Source organism: Leptonychotes weddellii, chromosome 15, assembly GCF_054177405.1.
Source record: "Leptonychotes weddellii isolate Sample4059 chromosome 15, ASM5417740v2, whole genome shotgun sequence".
NCBI lineage: Eukaryota > Metazoa > Chordata > Mammalia > Carnivora > Phocidae > Leptonychotes > Leptonychotes weddellii.
The window spans coordinates 34,351,373-34,372,943 of record NC_138383.1 but is presented as its reverse complement, the minus strand read 5'-3'; the positions used below and the strand labels follow the sequence as shown (position 1 = coordinate 34,372,943).

At 43.8% G+C, this 21,571-nt stretch overlaps 1 protein-coding gene and 1 long non-coding RNA gene across 3 annotated transcripts in view; both read right to left on the bottom strand.

Annotated features, from left to right (window-relative positions):
* Positions 1-21,571, bottom strand: part of MYO1D (myosin ID) — a 319,454-nt gene that overhangs the window by 33,239 nt on the left and 264,644 nt on the right. The window lies entirely within an intron of this gene.
* On the bottom strand, positions 15,282-18,449 carry LOC145717381 (uncharacterized). Its single transcript, XR_014140557.1, has 2 exons — positions 17,642-18,449; positions 15,282-17,427 (listed from the first exon to the last, which is right to left on the bottom strand). It is a non-coding gene; the product is annotated as an uncharacterized LOC145717381 (long non-coding RNA).

The window sequence follows — 21,571 nt, the reverse complement described above, 5'->3', positions numbered from 1 at the left end:
GCTTCTCCAGAAAAATGAAAATCATTCGGCTAAGTCCATACAGCTGTATCCAGGGGCCATTTGTGATATGTTGGTCTTTGCTGAGTAACAGGAGACACTGAGTATGGGCCTGAGAGTATTACACAGAAGCGGAGTTTCCCATTTAATGAAGCACGTATGCTATTTCCATTGAAGGCCCTTTTCTGTCTTCATGAAATTTGGAGTCTAATCTACAAGCAGTGTGAAAAAGGGAATGGTATGCTTTTGGGAAAATGAGACAAAACTTCTAACTTACACAAAGATGTCAATTTAAAGCATAAAATTGAAAACACAGCATCTTTTGCCCTCTTAAGTTTAACTGCTTATTAAATTTTCACTTTACGCTCTGTGGAAAACAGTATGGAGATTCCTCACAAAGTTAAAAATAAAACTACCCTACGATCCAGCAATTGCACTACTGGGTATTTACCCAAAGAATACAAGAACACTAATTCAAAGGGATACATGCACCCTGATGTGTATAGCAGCAGCATCTACAATAGCCAAGACAGGGAAGCAACGCAAGTGTCTGTTGACAGATGAATGGATAAAGAAGAAGTGCTATATGTATACAATGCAATATGATTCAGCCATAAGAAAGAATGAAATCTTGCCATTTGCAACGACATGGATGGAGCCAGAGAGCATAATGCTAAGTGAAATAAGTCAGAGAAAGACAAATACCATATGTGGAATTTAAGAAACAAAACAAAAAAGAGAGGGCAAACCAAGAAACAGACTTGCAACTATAGAGAACAAACTGATGGTTACCGGAGGGGAGGTGGGTGGGGGGATGAGGGAAATAGGTGATGGGGATTAAGGAGTGCACTGGTTGTGATGAGCAACGAGTGATTAAAATAAAAACTTTAAAAAATTTAAAAAAAGCAAAAAAAAATTCACTTTATGACCTACCACACAGCATTTGTTGCAAAGCATATAGTAAATAACTAAGTAATCAAGTAAATAATTAAAAAAACATACTTTCCCAACAAAGATTTCAATCTCTTCGAAGGAAAGAAACAATACATTGCACTTATATAGTATTTATATAAAACCCTCTAACATTTAGATAATATCTTTGGGGATCTCAGAGTGTCTTCCCTCCAGAAATAAGACGGTAGCAACTCAAGGGAGAAGGGCAAATTTCTTTCTTTCTCACACTTAGCTCTCTTTCTGCAGAGTCTGTACTCAGAGCTGAGAGGCAGAGCCCAGTGAGAGACCGGGGAGCAGAGCAGATTACAGGTCTCTCAGGCTACAGACTCAGATTCTGCTATTTTCTGGGTCTGGAGCAAATGAAACCAGCATGAAATCACAAGTCATAACTTGATGAGGGAAAACAAAAGAAGATCCTAATGTGTCAGATCATTTAAAACTCCAAACTGACTTTTATTAATACAGCTGGATAAAATGATTAGCTTCTTATTGGTTTAGATATTGAAATGAACCATAAATATGGATGTTTGGGTTAAGTGAGTGATGAATCTTTTGTCTGGCTTAATTTCCCAGATTTTTAAATGGATAATTCTAAAAGCAATGCCAATTTATTAGTTTCTCAGAATTAGATTTGAGTTGGAAAAAGAAATGATAGTATGAATAAAGAAAATATTATTATGTCACATATATTTCATTTTGAAGTCTGAATTAGTTCTTGGAATCTGATCTGGATCTGATCTGTAGAATTTTCCATTTGACACCCTAAACGTTGGCAATATTCCAGCAATTGTTACTGATTCCTTTTAAGCTTTATTACTCAGGATTTAATTTTGGTGGTTTGAAAAAAAAATTCCCATGAATTGCATCCTTTCACAGTTAGAAATCGAAGGTTCACACTTCTTGTCAGCAGGAAGTGGAGATCGGGAAGAATTCTATTTTTGGAGTTGAAAGGCCACCTTTGACCCAGAAATGTGCCGTTCGGATGAAAGCTGTTTTCTCTGTTCTGTCTTACTTGATTTACCCAAGGAATGGAGAAACATTCAAGAATACAATTTCAGCAGACTTGTTTCCTCCTAGGGCCCTGGGAAACCCTTGTATCAACCACATCTGAAGAATTTCAGATTTTCAGGTGTTTATTTTGGTCTTGTGTGACCCATGTAACAGTCATTTAGATTATTCAAAACCTTCCAAATTGAAATCTTGACTGTCTTGCAAGATAAAAAAGTCAGAATTTATTCTTCTGAATCAGGGGATGGGAAACTAAGGCCCACGGGCCAAATCTGGCTTACTGCTTGATTTTAAATAAAGTTTTATTGGAATATGGACATATCTGGTGCTTGCTTCGGCAGCACATATACTAAAATTGGAATACGGACATATCTGTTCATTTACATACTGTCCATGGATGCTTTTGTGCCACGATGGAAGAACTGAGTACCTGTAATAAAGATCGCACGGTCTGCAAAGCCTAAAATATTTACTATCTGGTTCTTTATTTTTTTTTAAGATTTTATTTATTTATTTGAGAGAGAGATAGCAAGAGAGAGCACGAATGGGGGGCAGGGAGAGGGATAAGCAGACTCCGTGCTGAGCAGGGAGCCCAATGCAGGACTTGATCCCAGGACGCTGGGATCATGACCTGAGCTGAAGGCAGACGCTTAACTCACTGAGCCACCCAGGCATCCCACTATCTGGCTCTTTACTGAAAAAGTTTGTCTACTCCAGGTCCTGATGATAAATTGAGGAATTAAAAAGAAAGTCTATAGAAATAGTGATGCTAAAGAGCAGGAGCTTTTTTTTTTTTTTTTAAAGATTTTATTTATTTGACACACAGAGAGAGAGAGAGTGAGCACAAGCAGGGGGAGTGGCAGACAGAGGGAGAGGGAGAAGCAGGCTCCCCACAGAGAAGGGGGAGCCCGATGTGGGGCTCGATCCCAGGACTCTGGGATCATGACCTGAGCGGAAGGCAGTCGTTTAACCAACTGAGCCACCCAGGCGCCCAAGAGCAGGAGCTTTAAGTGCCAGTATCACAAATGTTTAGTTTTAGGGCCTAATTGCTTTGCATAATTGGCATGAGACGTATCCGTGACAAGCAACATACTAAGACTCCAGTTATGAAATGAATGGCTTCAACTGAGAGTTGGCCACTAAGTAGCACAGATGTTGGCAGAGAAAGAAACTAATCCATAGGGAAAGATATGTAATCCTAGTACACTACTTGGCTCTGATGGAAACAATGTTTATAAAATTACAGAAATGTAAAGGCTAGTTATGAGTTTCAGCTTTAGAGTCAATCATCAAAGTCTAAAACAATGTAAATAGTAACAATATAAAAGTAAAACTATAGGTGTCAAAAGTTCAAGCAGGGGCACCTGCATCTTCATTTGACATCATGATTAGTTATGAGAGGTCATGTCTGAAGTTGAAGTTCAGCCTTTAATATCTTTGAAACTGGAATGCTCCTTACTCTTGATGCTTTATTATTATTTTTTTAGTATTTTATTTATTTATTTGACAGAGAGGAACAGTGAGAGAGAGAGCACAAGCAGGGGGAGCTGGAGAGGGAGAAGCAGGCTCCCCACTGAGCAGAGAGCCCAACGCGGGGCTCGATCCCAGGATGCCGGGATCATGACCTGAGCCCAAGGCAGACGCTTAACCAACTGAGCCACTCAGGCACCCAACTCTTGATACTTTAAAAGTCTAATTGTCAGTGTTATTTTTCCTTAGGGGAATATAAAATAATGGTGCATCTTATAACAGATGGCATCTTAAATTTGATAATGCAGTGTTTTGAACTATAAAAGTAATGAACAGTAAACTAAAGATTATGAAAAAACTAACAATAATCAGAAGGAAGTGGCCAAAGGAAGCTAAATAAACTATCATCTTTTACAGTCAAAGGTCAATCTTATGTCTAAATATGATAAATTAAAAAAAAAATGGCACCATAGCATGTTGTTCATTTTATTTATTTTTTTAAGGATTTTATTTTTAAGTAATCTCTACACCTAACATGGGGCTTGAAGTCACAGCCCCTAGATCAAAAGTCACATGCTCCTCTGAGCCAGTCAGGTGTCCCCTTTTCATTTCTAAATGGTTTTTTAAAAAGCCACACCGTATTAGTTTCTTGTGGCTGTTTTAAGAAATTAATGGCGTAAATGTACTCTCTCACACAGTTCTGGAGGCCCGAAGTCTGAAAGCAAGGTGTCGCCAAGGCCATGTTCCTCCCAAGGCTTTAGAGTTCCCTGACTCTGCTGGCTTCTGGGGGCTGTATCACTCCAACTTCTGCCTGTCCTCACATCACCTTCTCTGGGTGTGTCAAACCTCCCTTTGCCTTTCTCTGATAAGCACATTTGTGGTGGCACTGAGGACCCACTTGGATAATCCAGAGTAATCTCCCCATTTCAAGATCCTTAATTTAATTATTTTTGCAAAGACCTTTCTTCCAAACAAGTAACTTTCACTGGTTCCAGGGATTAGGGCATGGACATACCTTTGGGAGTCATTACTAGCCTACCCATGCATGAGTTTGGTTTTTTAAAAATATAAATCTTAAGTCATTCTACAATTTGAAGTCCTTTGGTGGCTACCCATAACTTGTGGGATCAAGTTCAAATGATGTATTGGTTAAAAATTAGTCTCTAAACCTGAAGCACAAGACACAAAAGAAAAACAGATCAACTGGACTTTAACATTAAAATCTTTTGAGCTTTATGGGACGCCTGGGTGGCTCAGTCGTTAAGCGTCTGCCTTCGGCTCAGGTCATGATCCCAGGGTCCTGGGATCAAGCCCCGCATCGGGCTCCCCGCTCAGCGGGAAGCCTGCTTCTCCCTCTCCCACTCCCCTGCTTGTGTTCCCTCTCTCGCTGTTTTCTCTCTGTCAAATAAATAAAATCTTAAAAAAAAATATTTTAAGCTTTAAAGGACACCATGGAGAAACTGAAGAGACAACTCACAGAATGGGAGTGAATACTTGCAAGACATATATCTAAGGAACTTGTATCTAGAATATACAAAGAACTCTTAGAGCTCAATAATAAAAAGACATAACAATGAAAAAATGGGCAAAGGATCTAAATAGATGTTTCTTTAAAGACAATATAAAAATGGCTGGGGTGCCTGGGTGGTGCAGTTGGTTAAGTGACAAACTCTTGGTTTCGGCTCATGTCATGATATCAGGGTCAGAGATTGAGTCCTGTGTCAGGCTTCAAGCTCAGTGTGGAGTCTGCTTGGGACTCTCTCCCTCTCCCTCTGTACCCACCCCCACAAAATAAATAAATCTTAAAAAAAATGGCCAATAAACCCATGAAAAGATGCTTTACATCATGAGTCATCAGGAAAATGCAAATCAAAACCACAATGAGATACTACTTCATGCTGACCAGGATGGTGATGATAAGAAAGTTAATAACAAGTATTGGTAAGGAATAGAGACACTGGAACCCTCATACACTGTGGGTGGAAATATAAAAATGGTGCATCTGCTTTGAAAAATAATGTGGCGGTTCCTCAAAAAGTTAAACATGGAGTTACCATATGACTTAGTAATTTCACTCTTATCTTAGGTATATACCTATGAAAAATGAAAATAAGTCCACATAAAACTTCTACAGGAATATTCATAGAGGCATTATTTATGATAGTCCCAAAGTGGAAACAACTCAGATGTTCATCAACTGACACAAGGATAAACAAAATGTAATATAGTCACATAATGGAATATTATGGTGACAATAAAAAGGAGGTACTGATATGACACATTGCCATGACATAAATGAACCCTGAAAACATGATGCTACATGAAAGAAGCCAGTCACTAAGACCACCTATTATGTGACTCCATTATATGACATGTCTAGAGTAGGCAAATCTACAGTGACAGAAAGCAGATTGGTGGTGGCATGAGGTTGGGCAGAGGGAATGGGGGGGGTGACTGTCAAAGGGCATGGAGTTTCTATTTGGGGTGAGGGAAACATTTGAAGTTGATTGTGGTGATGGTCGCACAATTGTCAATGTACTAAAACCCACTCCATTGTACGCTCTGTATGTACAGAGAGACAGTATATGGAATCAGAGAGTCTACGGAATCAGTCTACGCTCCCGTCCCAGCTCCAAGAGAACATGCAGATGGACGAGACAGGGCACGCACAGGCCTCGCACAGTCCCTGGCACGTGGAGGGGACCCTCCGTGCGCAGTGCTCTCTGCTGGGCGGTGGAAGCTTTATGGGACTTGGCCCCTGGCCCATCTCTGGCCCCTTCCCGTCACTTCAGCCCTCCTCTAGGGCAGTCCCCCCACCCTGCACGCAGCTAGACTCAGGGCCCCTGAGACAGTGTCAGCACATCCTGCTTTTACTAGAACGCTCTTTCTCCCCTGTGTCAGCTGCCCAGTTCCTCCTTTCTTCGCCTTCTGTGTTTCTTCAGCGTTCCCTCTTCGGGGAAGCTGTCCCTAAAGGCTCTGAAGCCTGCCTGCTCTTCTCGCCGGTTAGCCGTGCTGCTCGGAGCTCCGCCAGCCGTGGGCACACACGCGTCCGACAGCGCGTCACCGTTCTCCATGGCATCTGTCCACCTGCCTTGGGTCTCGTGCGTCTCTGCGCTCGGGCCCGGCCCGGCAACAGAGAGGAAGAGACAGGGGGTGCTGAAGAGCCACGGGCGGCCTGGCAAAACCTCTCCGGGGCAAAGAAAAGATTTACCCCCCTGCTCTCCTGACGGCACAGCTCCTCTGTGTCCCTGGGGCCGGGACGCCTGGTATGACCGCTCCGGTGCTTCAGCTCCCGTGCGCCCCGCACCAGCTCCCCACAGAGTGACAGGGAAGCCAGGTGCACTGCTGCTCCTGTGACACCGCGCAAGCCCCTTCCAGCTGTGCCCCCGTCAGCTTATTAACACTTCACTGATGCGCGTGTTCAGACACGTGTACTTAATGCGAAGGGACAGCTAAAGCCCAGAAACAGCAGGCTGTTGACACTTTGCGGCATATGGAAAATACATTTGCAAACCCTGTAGGAGGTAATGCTCAAAAAGAACCAACCGTTTGGGGACAAGAAGGAATGACTGCTTTCTAAATATTCCGCACATCAGAAGCACAGGCAGTAGGACACCCGGGCAGGTCTGTGTGAAACACCCCGTAACACTCAGAAGCCATGAGGGCCCCGACCCAAGGCTAGGACGGCGTGCACCATGCACAGGAAATGGGGGGCGGTGATCTTCACCTCCACTCAGGCGGTTATAATCCAGGAGATACTTATTTGTCTGGTGAGAGTGACTTTCAGTATGAGGGCTGCCATGGGGCACGGCTCCAGGGGTGCCCTTCATATCATGGTCCAGGTGACAGGCACCCCCTTAGGTGGCACATGGCAGAGTCTGTGTGGCTGTCAGAGGCGGCCTTGCAGAATTGTGATGAGATAATCCTATGTGTATTCAAGCAAAAGGGGCTTGCTTCTTTTTATATGGCACTGGCCTTTTTTTTTCTTAAACAACACTGTTCAAACTGTACATATGACTTAATGAAACCCTGATTTATTTTAATTTTTTTAAAGATTTTATTTATTTATTTGAGAGAGGGAGAGTGCGTGCGCATGCATGAGCAGGGGGAGGGGCAGAGGGAGAGGGAGAAGCAGACTCTCTGCTGAGCAGGGAGCCCGATGCGGGGCTCAATCCCAGGACCCTGGGATCATGACCTGAGCCGAAGGCAGATGCTTAACTGACCGAGCCTCCCAGGTGCCCCAATAATGATATATTGTAAAGGAACCTCCAAACACGAGGAGGGCTTAGTTGGCAACAATTTTTGTTATTAGCCACATCTTAGGGCAGGACTTTCAGCAAATATGAGCAACCTTCTCCTGTCCCAGTGTATTTTGTTGGTTAGGGTTAGAAAAACAATGTAAGGCCATTAAGTGCTCAGACACCCCAGGAAAATATACTAGACGTCACTTCTGAAAGTCCGTACATTCACATACGGACAAATGAGACTCAATGACACATCCTTCCAAGGCGTCATACCAGTCAGGCACCTGCTTTTCCTCATCTCTATTACAACAGAGAAGGGCCAATACTGGCACATGCACGTCAGCCCCCTCTCACCTTCTATGCTATTCTGAGTATTTTTAGTTTGCTGTGATTTTTCTGTCTCAAAAGTTCCTCTCCTCCTTGTAACAGAGCTGCTCCTGGGCCCACCTGCCTTAGGGTACCGACCTGGGGTCAGAGCTTACTGTAGGAAGAAGACTGTCCACCTCGTGAGGTCCCATCAAGCATCACCTCCGTTCTGACCTCTCCTAACCAACCCCCCCCGCTAAAGGCCCCAGCCTGGAGTCTGTACCTGTCCACGCCAAGTGGATAAGAACGTGGGCCGAGGAGCTGGAGAGAACAGAGTTGCAATCCTGACTCTGTGGCTTACTAGACACAGGCGCCTCTGGCGAGTGACACACCCTCTGCAGCTCTCGGTGCCATTGGTGGAAAAGTGGGAGCAATACCCAGCTCCTGGGGTTCTTCGAGGGCTAAAGGAGAAAACGGGCATGAAGCTGTGGCTCAGTGGGAGTGCCCAGCCATCAACAAATGTCGTCTTCCTCTACTGTGCTTCCTTCTGCATTTATTCTGTCCCTGTCATTAGACTGGGAACACTTTGAGAGATCAAATATTTGCTGAACTAATGGGGAAATGGATGTGAGAGGAATGGAATACCCTTCCACTTCCTGCCAACAAGATGCTCCCGAGGAATTACGGCACTTCTGTCCCGATCTGGCCCCTAGTTAGTCGTCCAAACTAAGGCTGTGTTACATCCGCCAGATGGTAGATTTTCATTAGCAAAGACAGCAAGGTAGGAAAGGTTAATTATGATATGTTCTTATTGTGATACATTACCTCTCGGCTCAAATTTTATGTGCAGTTGACCAAATAAATGACAGCTCCCCCCCCCAATTTCTGAAGGTACCCATGTGCTTTTCTTGTTGTTGTTCTGTTGTCTCTGTGCTACACCGAAGAACAGAAGTAGGGTCACATGCTTCCCCCCTGCCCCTTTGCTTCTGCTTGTAGGCTATTAGAATTTAAGGTCTGTTTCTCTTTCCTTGGCTTTTTTCTAGAGGACTTGGGATACTTGGGGGTAGGCTTCTGAAGCCCTGGACAAGATTCCTGCGATAATTAATTTCATTAGGTTGGATCAGGGCGAGCTTAGAATGAAGACTCTTGGGATTCTCTCACACTCTTGGCATAACAGGCACCGAGGCCCTCACAGACCACGTGGCGCCAGATTTGGTCACGGATCCCCTCCCCCTGCTCCCCCTGCTCTGCCCGCCTGGCAGCAAGCATGCGGGCTGCCTGTGTGGGAGAAATGGCTCTCCCATTCTGGATTTCGGCACGTTGAGGGCTGAGCAGTAGCTCAACCACTCTCCAGTTTTCCTTTGGAATTCTGTAACGAACTCATTAAATCACCAACTTGTTGTGACAGGAAGTCATTCAGATGCTGATGCTATTGCCATGGAAACCATCCCTCCGCTTGGAACTCTGTCTGTCTCTGCTGAGGAGCACTCTGGCTCCATAATTACTGTCATCCCCAAATAACACAGAGCCATCATGGCTCTGAGCAAGTCCAGAAGCAGGGGCATAGAGAGACTCTATTCTGCTTTCAGATGAATCCTTGCTGGTTTTAGTATTTTTAGCACACATTTCTGCTCTGTACCAGTTGTCTTTTTAATTCCTACATGCTGGCTCCTTTCCAGCACCTTTCCTAGAGAAGCAGACAAAGGATTTTCCGGGGGTGGGGGGGCACGGGGCAGGGATAGCTGTCAGGAATACTGTTTAAAGAGAGCCTACTGCTTTCCGCAAATCTTTGTGCTTCCAAATATGGAAAAATGAGTTCTCCTGCCTTTTATGAGGAACCCCAAGAAAGGAAACCCAAAGGTTTATGTATAATTATGGATAGATCAGTGATGCCCAAAGGCAAGTTCAGAGATGCAACGCAAAGTACAAAGTGATGCTGCCTTTACTTTGTTTGCACTGGGGAGACTACTGTTGAACTTCATTGCTCAAGGCTGAGCAAATCCCAGAAAAGGAGAACCCCGCTTATCCCAAGTAGCAATCAAATCTTTCTTGTCTGTTACGGCACCTGGTATACAGCAAATCTTTAACCACAACCATCACTTGCTTAGCATCTGAGACACTGGGCTGGGCATTTTATATTGTTTCATGATGTAAATTAATCTGCATGAAAATCCCATGAGGCAGGTATTTTTTTTTTTTTTTTAAGATTCTACTTATTTATTTGACAGAGAGACACAGTCAGAGAGGGAACACAAGCAGGGGGAGTGGGAGAGGGAGAAGCAGGCTTCCCGCAGAGCAGGGACCCTGATGCGGGGCTCAACCCCAGGACCCTGGGATCATGACCTGAGCCGAACGCAGACGCTTAACGACTGAGCCACCCAGGCACCCCGAGGCAGGTATTTTTATTCCAATTTTACAGCTAAGGAATGTGCCGCTCAAAGCAATTTCAGCGCATTAAATAAATGCCACGTGTTTCCATTCTGCACAGGTGTGACCACATCACGCCTCCTGTGCTCTCGCGTCCACAGGCATACAGGTGCCTTCCACTGCCTTAGAATCACAGACGCTCAGATTAGGACAAATCTTTCATTATCCCCTTTCCAATGAGCTAACACCTTCTAGGACATCCCAAGTCGTTGTCTGGTTTATGCTTGTGTATTTCCAGTGATGGAGAATTTACCAAGAGCGGCTGTGTTCAGATAGCCTGGTTCGAAAGCCCCTCTTGGTCTGCTCCTAACACGAGGAAGGAGCAATCACTGGTGCTTCTCCCGAGCCCCAAACTGAGGAAATCTGGCTCTGGCCAGAAGTCTGTCCTCTAGCATATCGGGCTGTGGACGGGAGAAGAGGGAAATGAGGAAGGGGGTGGAGCTAAGGCCAGAGCGAGGGTGGGAGGGTTGGGGGGTGGAGGGGGGTTAGGGACTGTTTGAGCCGAACCAGGAACTCTGTGCAGATCCCGGACTCTGAGGTCTTCGTTCACCCCCTGGGAAAGAGACCTGCTCTCCAACGCTGGAAGGAAGCTGCTGTTTTGGATGAGACTCCGTGAGGGGATGTCTGGCTCTTCTTTCGGTGTCACTTTTTACTTCTATATATACACATACACTCTGCCCAGAATGCATAACTTTGTCACAAATATGAACACCAGCATTTAAAGACAGGCAGTGAGCAGCGATCCCTGGGCCACCTGAAAACGTGAGCAAGGTCATAGGAGGAGCTTGACACTGACCTTCCAACCTCATGAAGCCTTATGGTGAGTGGTGTTAAGGGTACTGCTTTCTGCTCATGGGAGCTTTCTGTTCTTATAAATGTCCATTTGCCTCCACCTTAGACTATGAACTCTTTGGTGGCAAGATCTGTGATGTATGCAGATGTTTATGATCTGTGACTTGGGGCAGGTCTCTTTCATCTCCCTCACCTGTCACGTGAAGGATACTGTTAATTCCGTTACCTACCTTACAGGAGTACTGTAAGGTTAAAACGTGAAGTGCAAAAAATCTACAAAAATGTTTCTAACTTAGTATTCTAGGATAGTGACTATTTTATAGACAATTTAATTTAGAGCCCAATATTTATAACATGTTAGGTCAAATCTCCTTGTAATTACCAATGAAACAAAATGATTTTCAAAGCTTCCAGCAATGATTTAAGCAATATTCGATACCAAAAATTTTCAGTAGCAGTGACTTTTTCTTTCTTTTTTTCCTTTTCTTTCTTTCTTTCTTTTTTTTTTTTTTGGTGTTCACTGTCTCATGATCTAACCTGTTGCAAAGACTAAAGCAAAATTTTCCACACTTAATCACAAAGGATTAGTAAGACCTCTGTAATACTGCATCATTAAAAACAAGCAGGTCACAGAGCCCAACATTTTCAATCTTTATGGATTTGTTTTCTAAGGATTTTAAAAGGTACTGATAAATATACCCTACCTTACTTCTAAAAAGCATCTGGGGGATAGCCCATAATAAAAGGAACAGAAATAACAAAAGTGAAGTAATTTAAAAATAATCTTTTCATCCAATTCACAGCCATTTCTTCTTAATAATATCTGTGAAACAGAATGAGTGCAGAGTTACAAATGAGATCTCGTATAATTTCTGACACTGAAAGTATTTTATGCACTGTAACTAAGCACGGAGCAGCTGATGTCTGGTGATAAATGACTTCTGGGTGGTGGGGGTCTATGCAATGGTCTAAACTATAGGACTTGAAGAAAGAGAATGAGCACTAATGAAATTATGAAGTGGATTAAATCAGTGTGCAGCACATGCCCAGAGCCCATGGTTTATTTCCATTTACCATCCAGTCTTAGGCAGAATATGTTAAGAGAACCACACAAAGGGGAAATGAGTCACTTACTAAAACCCAGAAAAGCTTAGGCTAACCGGCTAGACAGAGACTCAACCATGTCTTTTTCTGCCTCTGTTCTACTTCTCTATCCTGAGAGCATCACCTCGTCTGAATCATGGGAGAGAACTGTTTTTGGCAAATATACATTGGACATATGCAGACTTCCTCCTGCTCTTTCTTCATGACACACCCACCCCATATCCAGGAGGCTTTGGAATGCATGTGGTTTTTAAATATATATATATTTTTTTTACAGATTTTATTTATTTATTTGACAGAGAGAGACACAGCGAGAGAGGGAATACAAGCAGGGGGAGTGGGAGAGAGAGAAACAGGCTTCCCGCTGAGCAGGGAGCCCGATGCGGGGCTTGATCCCAGGACCTGGAATCATGACCTGAGCCGAAGGCAGACGCTTAATGACTGGGCCACCCAGGCGCCCCGAATGCATGTGGTTTTTAAAAAATTCAGCAGTCTTACCTCCATAATTATGTTTGACCTAGACCAACATTAAAATATTTTGTTCTCCCTGAGAGGGCAGCAGTCAGCATGAGGTACCATCTTTCCTTGGATAATAGCCCATTATCCTTTCCCTCTCACCCACAGTCCTACTGGGATGAAAGCCCTGGCAGAGGAACCTGGTCTTGCTCATATACTGGTACAGTGCCTCGCATGTTGTTGGTACTCAGTAAGTATTTCTTGAGGGAGCTGAATATGTTCAGTCTGTCTTCCAATGGTTACCTGCTTTTTCCTCAGCTTATAAGCATGTTCAGGTCTCTTCCATTAAATAAAAGAACAAAAAGCCTACCCATTCGTTTTTTTCCCCCACCAGCCATGAAGTGCCCCCAAATTAAGATTAACTATAATGCCTCCTAGCTACTAATTTCTCTCTCATCACACCCTATAGTTAAGCTTTTTTTTTTTTTAAAGATTTTATTTATTTGACAGAGAGAGAGAGAGAGAGAGAGAAAGCACAAGCAGGGGGAGCAGCAGAGGGAGAGGTAGAAGCAGGCTCCCAACTGAGAAAAGAGCCTGACGTGGGGCTCGATCCCAGGACCCTGGGATCATGACCTGAGTTGAAGGCAGATGCTCAACCAAATGAGACACCCAGACACCCCTACAGTTAAGCCTCTTCTTCTTTTTTTAAAGATTTTATTTATTTATTTGACGCAGAGAGAGACAGCGAGAGAAGGAACACAAGCAAGGGGGTTGGGAGAGGGAGAAGCAGGCTCCCCCTTGAGCAGGGAGCCCGACGTGGGGCTTGATACCAGGACCCTGGGACCATGACCTGAGCCGAAGGCAGATGCTTAACGACTGAGCCATCCAGGTGCCCCTACAGTTAGGCTTCTTAAGAGAGTAGTTTACATACGTTGTCTTTACTTCTGTACTACCTGTTCTTTCACCTTTGCAATCCATCCATCTACGTCTGTCCATCCATCCATCCATCTCCTCCTTGCTATCCTGCCATTCATCTGCTCTTCTGTCCACCTATCCTTTTCCTCCCATCTATTCATCTGTTCTTCCATCCCCTGCTTCCTCCTCCTGCCTTTGCTTCTGTAAATATGTATCAATGGCTCCTATGTACAAGTACTGTGCTGGACACTGGGAATATGGTCGTAAAGCAGACACGATCTCTCTAGTGGAAGGTGCTCTTGATCTGGTGGGAGACCCATGTGTACACTTAAGCTTCTGAAACTGAGTTGCCATTCCCTTGGATACTCAGCAGTGTGCTATAGTAAGAGAAGCCACAGAACAAACCTGGAGAATCTTCCAGGAAGATTTATTCCAAATAAGTAACTGGAAAAATTTAACATCCAAATTAAAGCCAACATCTAGAATGACAGAATGAAAAGTAGTGTTAATTGTTAAAATAAAACAGGACTTTAAAAGAAACATGCCAGGGGTGCCTGGGTGGCGCAGTCGGTCAAGCGTCTGACTTTTGGTTTTGGCTCAGGTCATCTCAGGGTTGTGAGATCGAGCCCCACGTCTGGCTCCGCACTCAGCACAGAGTCTGTTTAACACCCTCTCCCCCAAGAAAAAAATAAAACAAGACGAAACCAGACAGAGAGACAAACCTAAGAGACTCTTAATCATAGGAAACAAACTGAGGGTTGCTGGAGGGGAGGGGGGTGGTGGGATGGAGTAACTGGGTGCTGGACATTAAGGAGGGCATGTGATGTAATGAGCACTGGGTGTTATTAAGACTGATGAATCACTAAGCTCTACCTCTGAAACCAATAATACATTATATGTTAATTACAAAATTAAAAAAAAAAAGAGAAAGCCATTGTAAGCTCACCTCCTGGCTGTTTACGAGGAAGAATTGTTGTAACATAAAAGCACTTACGCATAAGTAGTTTTGATATGAAATATGATTTTGTTAGACTGATACTGAATTACAGCAGAATCCTATTTTTAAGAGAATTATACAAAAATGTTAATTTAATGAAATAAAAATGACCATTAACTAAAATAAAATACATGGGGGAAAAAAGAGAAGGGGGAATAACCTAGAAATAGCAACTAATCACAATGTGTACACTTTTTTGGATTCTGCCTCTAACAAAATGTAAAAGAAAGTCATTTACAGCATTTGTGTTAGTTTGGTTGCAATAATAAACTCAATGAACGGCTTTCCTGACTTCAAAAACATTTAAAAATAAAAATGCCATATGATCCAGCAATCCTACTTCTGGGTATATGACCAAAAGAATTGAATATATATGTAGTGGAATATTACTCAGCCTTTAATTTTTTTTTATTTTTAATTTTTTTTAAAGATTTTATTTATTTATTTGACAGAGAGATAGCGAGAGCAGGAACACAAGCAGGGGGAGTGGGAGAGGGAGAAGCGGGCTTCCTGCCGAGCAGGGAGCCCGATGCGGGGCTCGATCCCAGGACCCTGGGATCATGACCTGAGCCGGAGGCAGATGCTTAACGACTGAGCCACCCAGGTGCCCCCATTACTCAGCCTTTTAAAAAAGAAAATCCTGCCATATGAGAAAACATGGATGAACTAGGAAGACATTGTGCTAAGTGAAATAAACCAGAAAGACAAATGCTTCATGATTCCACTTCTATGAGATATCTATAATGTCAAAGTCATAAAAGCAGAGAGTAGAATACTGGTAGCCAGGGGCTGTGGGAGAAGATAAAGGCGAGTTGCTGTTCAATGGGTATAAAGTTTCAGTCACACAAGATGAGTAAGTTCCAGAGATCTGCTCTACAACATTGTGCCTACAGTTAACAATACTATATTGTACACCTAAAAATTTATGAAGAAGGTAGATCTCATATTAAGTATTCTTACCACAATAAAAAAAAAAACCAAAAAATGGTGTAAGGAATTATTGTAAGGAATTGTTAAGTATGGAAAAAATAAATCATGGGGAAAAAAAAAGACCCTCTCTCCCTCTCCCCCACTGCTCTTCTTCTCTTTCTCTCTAATAAATAAATAAAATCTTTAAAAGAAACATGCCATAGGCCATTTCAGGATATGATTCTAGTGAATGTTGAGTTTGCTCTTTGGTTGCCAGGGCAATTCCTTAGAAAAGTCTGAGAAGCATTGATAAGTAGATAACTACCACACCAGGTGACACATTAGCCTAGAGGTAAGAAATATAGGTGCTGAGCGATCTCTGAGAATGAACAGGACAATTCTGGGGAGGGGTGGACAGGACTGCCTTCACAGAGGAGTTGATATCTGAAATTGCTCTTGGAAGATGAGTGGCTTACCAGGTGGAGAGCTGGGAGGACTATCGCTGTGGGTAGAGGAAGCAGGATGTACAACATCAAGGAGTTGTGAATGGATCTGATGTGTAAGAACAAGGAGTCTAACGGCAGCTGAGAAAGGACGTAGGTTTTATCTGTACAGTGCAGAACCCTGGTATTGTGCTAGAAAATTCCAATGCTGGAGACCATTCTCTACCCTTGAAACTCTTTTTTTCTCTTGGCACCACTGTATTCTGGTTCTCTTACTTCCTTGACAATTTCTTCTTAGTCCCCTGTGCTTATTTCCCCTCTTCAACACCCCCCTCTCGCCCCTTGAATTTTAGTGTTCCCCAGAGTTCCTGTTGGGCCATGTTTTTCTTCTGGTTCTCTGCACATGGGCTGTTTCGTTCACTCCCACTGCTTCAATTTCCTTTAAGCAGCTGGCTCCCAAATCTTCTTCCCCGGTGCAGACATTGCATGGATAGCTCAACCTGAACTGCCTTTCAAAAGGAGTAAGTCCTAAGCTGTCTACATCATCTTCAGTGCTCCTCCCCTCCTTTCTAAGGCCAGTCTCTACAGTCTAGACTAACAGAGCGATGATCTACCCAATCACTCAAATAAAAACTTGGGAGTCACCGGTTGCTTTGCTCATCACCCAGAGCCCATCAGCTGTGCTAACTGGCCTCTGCTAAATATATCCTTCCCTTTCGATCTCCACCAGGGATTCTCAACTGAGCCAGGAGTTCTCCCATTCCCTTCACCCCAGCTGAGAATCACGGTGCATAACGAGAGAGATTACTGATGGGCACAGGCTGTGCAGCTGGACCATGTGGAGGCGGAAAGGGGTTAGAATCATTGCCCTGACCATATCCCTCTTGGCCACAACTGCAGCAGCTAGTTAACTGGTCCCCCTGATACCAGCTCCTTCCCCCTGAAGCTGCCTTCACCATTTCAGTTATCTTTTTGACACAGAAGCCTCATTTAAGGCAAGGAGTTCTTGAAACTGACAAAACAAAACTAACACAGAATAAGAAGGAAATATAAGTCAATATTTATCTGGTCTTTGGATGGGTAAGACTTTTTAAAGCATTCATGCAAAGATTAAGGGAAAAGGCAGATGTGATTACCTACAAATGCAAAACTTCTCTAGAAAAAATAATGCAATTTAAAAAGATGGGCTAGGAAAACATTTGCAACATATATGAGGGTTAATAGTCCTAATATCTAAAGAGCTCTTATAAATTAGTAACCAAATGATGAAGGCACCAAAAGATAAAAAGACACAAAAGATATGAGAGAGGGAGAGTACAGAGGGAGAGGGAGAGGGAGAAGCAGACTCCCTGTTGAGCAGAGAGCCAAACGTGGGGCTTGATCCCAGGACCCTGAAAATCATGACCTGAGGGGCGCCTGGGTGGCTCAGTTGGTTAAGCGACTGCCATCGGCTCAGGTCATGATCCCAGAGTCCTGGGATCGAGTCCCACATCGGGCTCCCAGCTCGGCGGAGAGCCTGCTTCTCCCTCTGACCCTATCCCCTCTCATGCTGTTTCTCTCTCTCTCTCTCTCAGGTAAATAAATAAATAAAATCTTTAAAAAAAAAAAAAAATCATGACCTGAGCCAAAGGCAGACGCTTAACCGACTGAGCCACCCAGGCACCTCAATAAATAAATCTGAAAAAAAAAATATATATAATACATCCTTTGGGGTACCTGGTTGGCTCAGCTGGTGGAGCATGTGACTTTTGATCCTGGGGTTGTGAGTTTGAGCCTCATGCTGGGGGTAGAGGTTACTTAAAAATAAAATCTTAAGATAAAAAAATACACCCTTTGACCCCACAATTCCATTTCTAGGAATTCCTAAGGAAACAATCATGGATATGAATAAATACATGTCTCAAAGGACAATAATCAAGCATTATTTTTAATACTGAAAACTGGAAACATTCTAGATGCTCAACAATAAGGGTTGACAACTAAGCAATAAAAAATTCTAGCTGATTTTTAGCATGAAATACTATGACAGGAATTAAACGTTGTTCTGGAAAAGAATACTTAGTGACACAGGAAGACATTTCAGAATGTTTGCTCTACATTGTTAAATGAAATCACAATTATAAAATAGAATGTATTAAAAAATCTCATTTTGGAAAACTATCTGTATGCAAAGAGGATATAAAAATGTTAACAATGGTTTGAATGTGTGCTTACAGATTTTCTTTTTCCATGTCTTTGTGTATACGTTTTCCAAAATTTCCACATATAGAGTTACTTTTGTTACCAGAAAAATCTTTTTAAAAAAATTTTTTATTGTTATGTTAATCACCATTAATCATCATTAGTTTTTGATGTAGTGTTCCATGATTCATTGTTTGTGCATAACACCCAGTGCTCCATGCAGAACGTGCCCTCCTCAATACCCATCACCAGGCTAACCCATCCTCCCACCCCCCTCCCCTCTAGAATCCTCAGTTTGTTTTTCAGAGTCCATCGTCTCTCATGGTTCGTCTCCCCCTCCGATTTCCCCCCCCCTTCATTCTTCCCCTCTTGCTATCTTCTTTTTTTTTTAGAAAAAATGTTTTTCACTAGAAACACAAAATTCCCCTGTGTTTTGGCTGCCTATTGTCTCCTGGACCAAGCCCAACTCCCTCTGCCTGAGAGGCAAGGCCTGTCACAATCTGGCTCTTCTCTGGCTTCCCAGCCTGCTCTTCCTGCCCAGAGCCCCACATCTGAGGCCTCCCGAGTCACTAGCGTGTCCACCAGTAGGCCTTGCTGTCCTGAACCTCTGCCCCTCTTTCCTCTCCATCACACGTGAAGGACTGGTTTACTCCTCATTCTTCTACATGCTCCGGCTGTCCAACGCCTGGTCTTTCAATTCCTCAGGCACACCAAGTTCTTGCCTCAGGGCCTTTCTAGCAACTGTTTTTCTGCTTGGACAGGTCTTCACATGACCACCTCCTTTTCATCTTTCAGACCTTAAATGTCACCTCTTCATTTGGCTTGCTCCCACCACTCTAGCCAAAGTGTCATCTTCCCTTTAATTCTCTGCCTCCGAGCCCTGTTTATTCCTCCTTAGCACCGATGACAAAACTATTTTTATTTGTTCACTTGGTCTTTGTGTGTTTGCCCCACTTGGATGGAAGCTCCAGGAGGTCAGGGGCTGTGACCCAGGGCCTCACACATCAGCTACACACAGTTCTTTACGGAAGGGACAGACAATGGAAAGAGCAACTGTTCTGTAAAGGCTGCCTCTGCGTTCCCATGGGGCCCTGGATGCTCATCTCTACCAACGTCTCCCTTCCTACATGTTTCTAACGTGAATGCTATTGTTTCTTTACTGCTGGTTCCCTGGAATGGATGGGAGGTGTTCTGAGAGGGACACTGGGTCCAGGGGCAGGGGCAGGGCCCGGTGCATCGAAGGTGCTCAAGTGTGTGCTCTGAGGGAAGGCACGAGGGGGGCTCCTGCAGGCTTCCAAGTGGGAGGAGGAAACTGTTCTGGGACTGAGCAATCGCTACAACCCACACAGATGATGAAGTGCTGCCTCTGGGTCAGCCTCAGCTCACAGAAGTCCACTACAAATTAGGCAGACATGGGTTTGTGTCTACGGAAAGGTTTAACTACATTTTAAAACAGATTTTAGCAACTAATTAGTTATTAACTAATTCTTGAGCTTCAAAAAAAAAAAAAAAAAGCAGCTGGGGGGCGCCTGGGTGGCTCAGTCAGTTAAGTGTCCAGCTCTTGAATTTGGCTCAGGTCATGATCTTGGGGTTGTGAGATGGAGCCCTGCATCAGGCTCTGCACTCAGTGGGGAGTCTGCTTGAGATTCTCCCTCTCTCTCTGCCCCTCCCCCGGTGCTCACACACTCACTCACTCTCTCCATCAAATACATAAATAATCTTTTTAAAAAAAGATTTTATTTATGTATTTGATGGAGAGAGACACACACAGAGAAGAGAGGGAACACAAGCAGGCGGAGTGGGAGAGGGAGAAGCAGGCTTCCCGCTGAGCAGGGAGCCCAATGCAGGGCTCGATCCCAGAACCCTGGGATCATGACCTGAGCCGAAGGCAGACGCTTAACGACTGAGCCACCCAGCGCCCCCATAAATAATCTTTTTAAAAAAGCAGGGAAAATAGGGACATTATAGTGTTTTGGGGTCTGTCAGAAAGTGAACTGTGCTAAATTCCTTAATCTGAAGAATTTATAGGTTCCTCATGGAGCCTATAAATTGATGATGTTTGTTTCTTTCAAAATGTGATCCCAGAGACCCCAAATATTTTACAGACAAATAGTGCAGGGAGTCACCCCAATTAAGGCAGCTAAAGAATGTCCAATTTCACTATGATGAATGTAGAGATGGTTAGTGACCCATGGGACAAAATGTCAAACTCGAGGTTTGAGCAGTGCGGGCGTCATTCGGTGAGATTGTGTGAGCCTGTCACTTGCTGGCCTTGGCCTATCTTTGTAGAAGTCAGCCCAACCAAGATGCTCTGTTGCAGCTAGTTAGGGGTCAGTGAAGTTTCCCCTAAAGGGCCGGGCAGTAAATAGTTCAGCTTGGCAGGCCACTTGGCCTGTGCTGTTACTAGTCAACTTGGCCCAAATAACAAACAGTGTGGACGTAATGGACGGGTATGGTGGTGTTCCCATTAAATTGTATTTGTGGACAACGGATTTGAATTTTATATACTTTTCAGGCGTCACAAAATACTCTCCTTTTCATTTTTGCGCCCAACTCTTTAAAAATGCAAAACCATCTCTGTGGTGAGCCAGATTTGGCCTTTGGGCCACAGTTCACTGACCTCTGGGTTAATTTTTGACAGTTTATCTGTGTGGGCAGCTGTAGGACACTCTGAGAGACAGGGCCCTGATCTCGGAAGAGAAAGTTCCAACACTCGTGTGCCTTGGCCTGCCAGAAACAATTTATTTCTGAGCACAACCAAACTAGAGAGTAACATCAGGCACTAGATGGTTAATGTTTAATTTGATGGAGAAAAAGACTTCACCCTTGGAAGTGAAGAGTGTTCTTTGAGGTTTGATTAAAAGTGACTTATACATAAACAGAGAAAGACATGTATCATATGACCTCACTGATATGAGGAATTCTTAATCTCAGGAAACAAACTGAGGGTTGCTGGAGTGGGGGGTGGGGTGGGAGGGATGGGGTGACTGGGTGATAGACACTGGGGAGGGTATGTGCTCTGGTAAGCACTGTGAATTGTGCAAGACTGTTGAATCTCAGATCTGTACCTCTGAAACAAATAATGCAATATATGTTAAGAAAAAAAAAAAAGAAGGTAGCAGGAGGGGAAGAATGAAGAGGGGGAAATCGGAGGGGTAGACGAACCATGAGAGGTGATGGACTCTGAAAAACAAACTGAGGGTTCTAGAGGGGAGGGGGGTGGGAGGATGGGTTAGCCTGGTGATGGGTATTGAGGAGGGCACGTTCTGCATGGAGCACTGGGTGTTATGCACAAACAATGAATCATGGAACACTACATCTAAAACTAATGATGTAATGTATGGGGATTAACATAACAATAAAAAAAT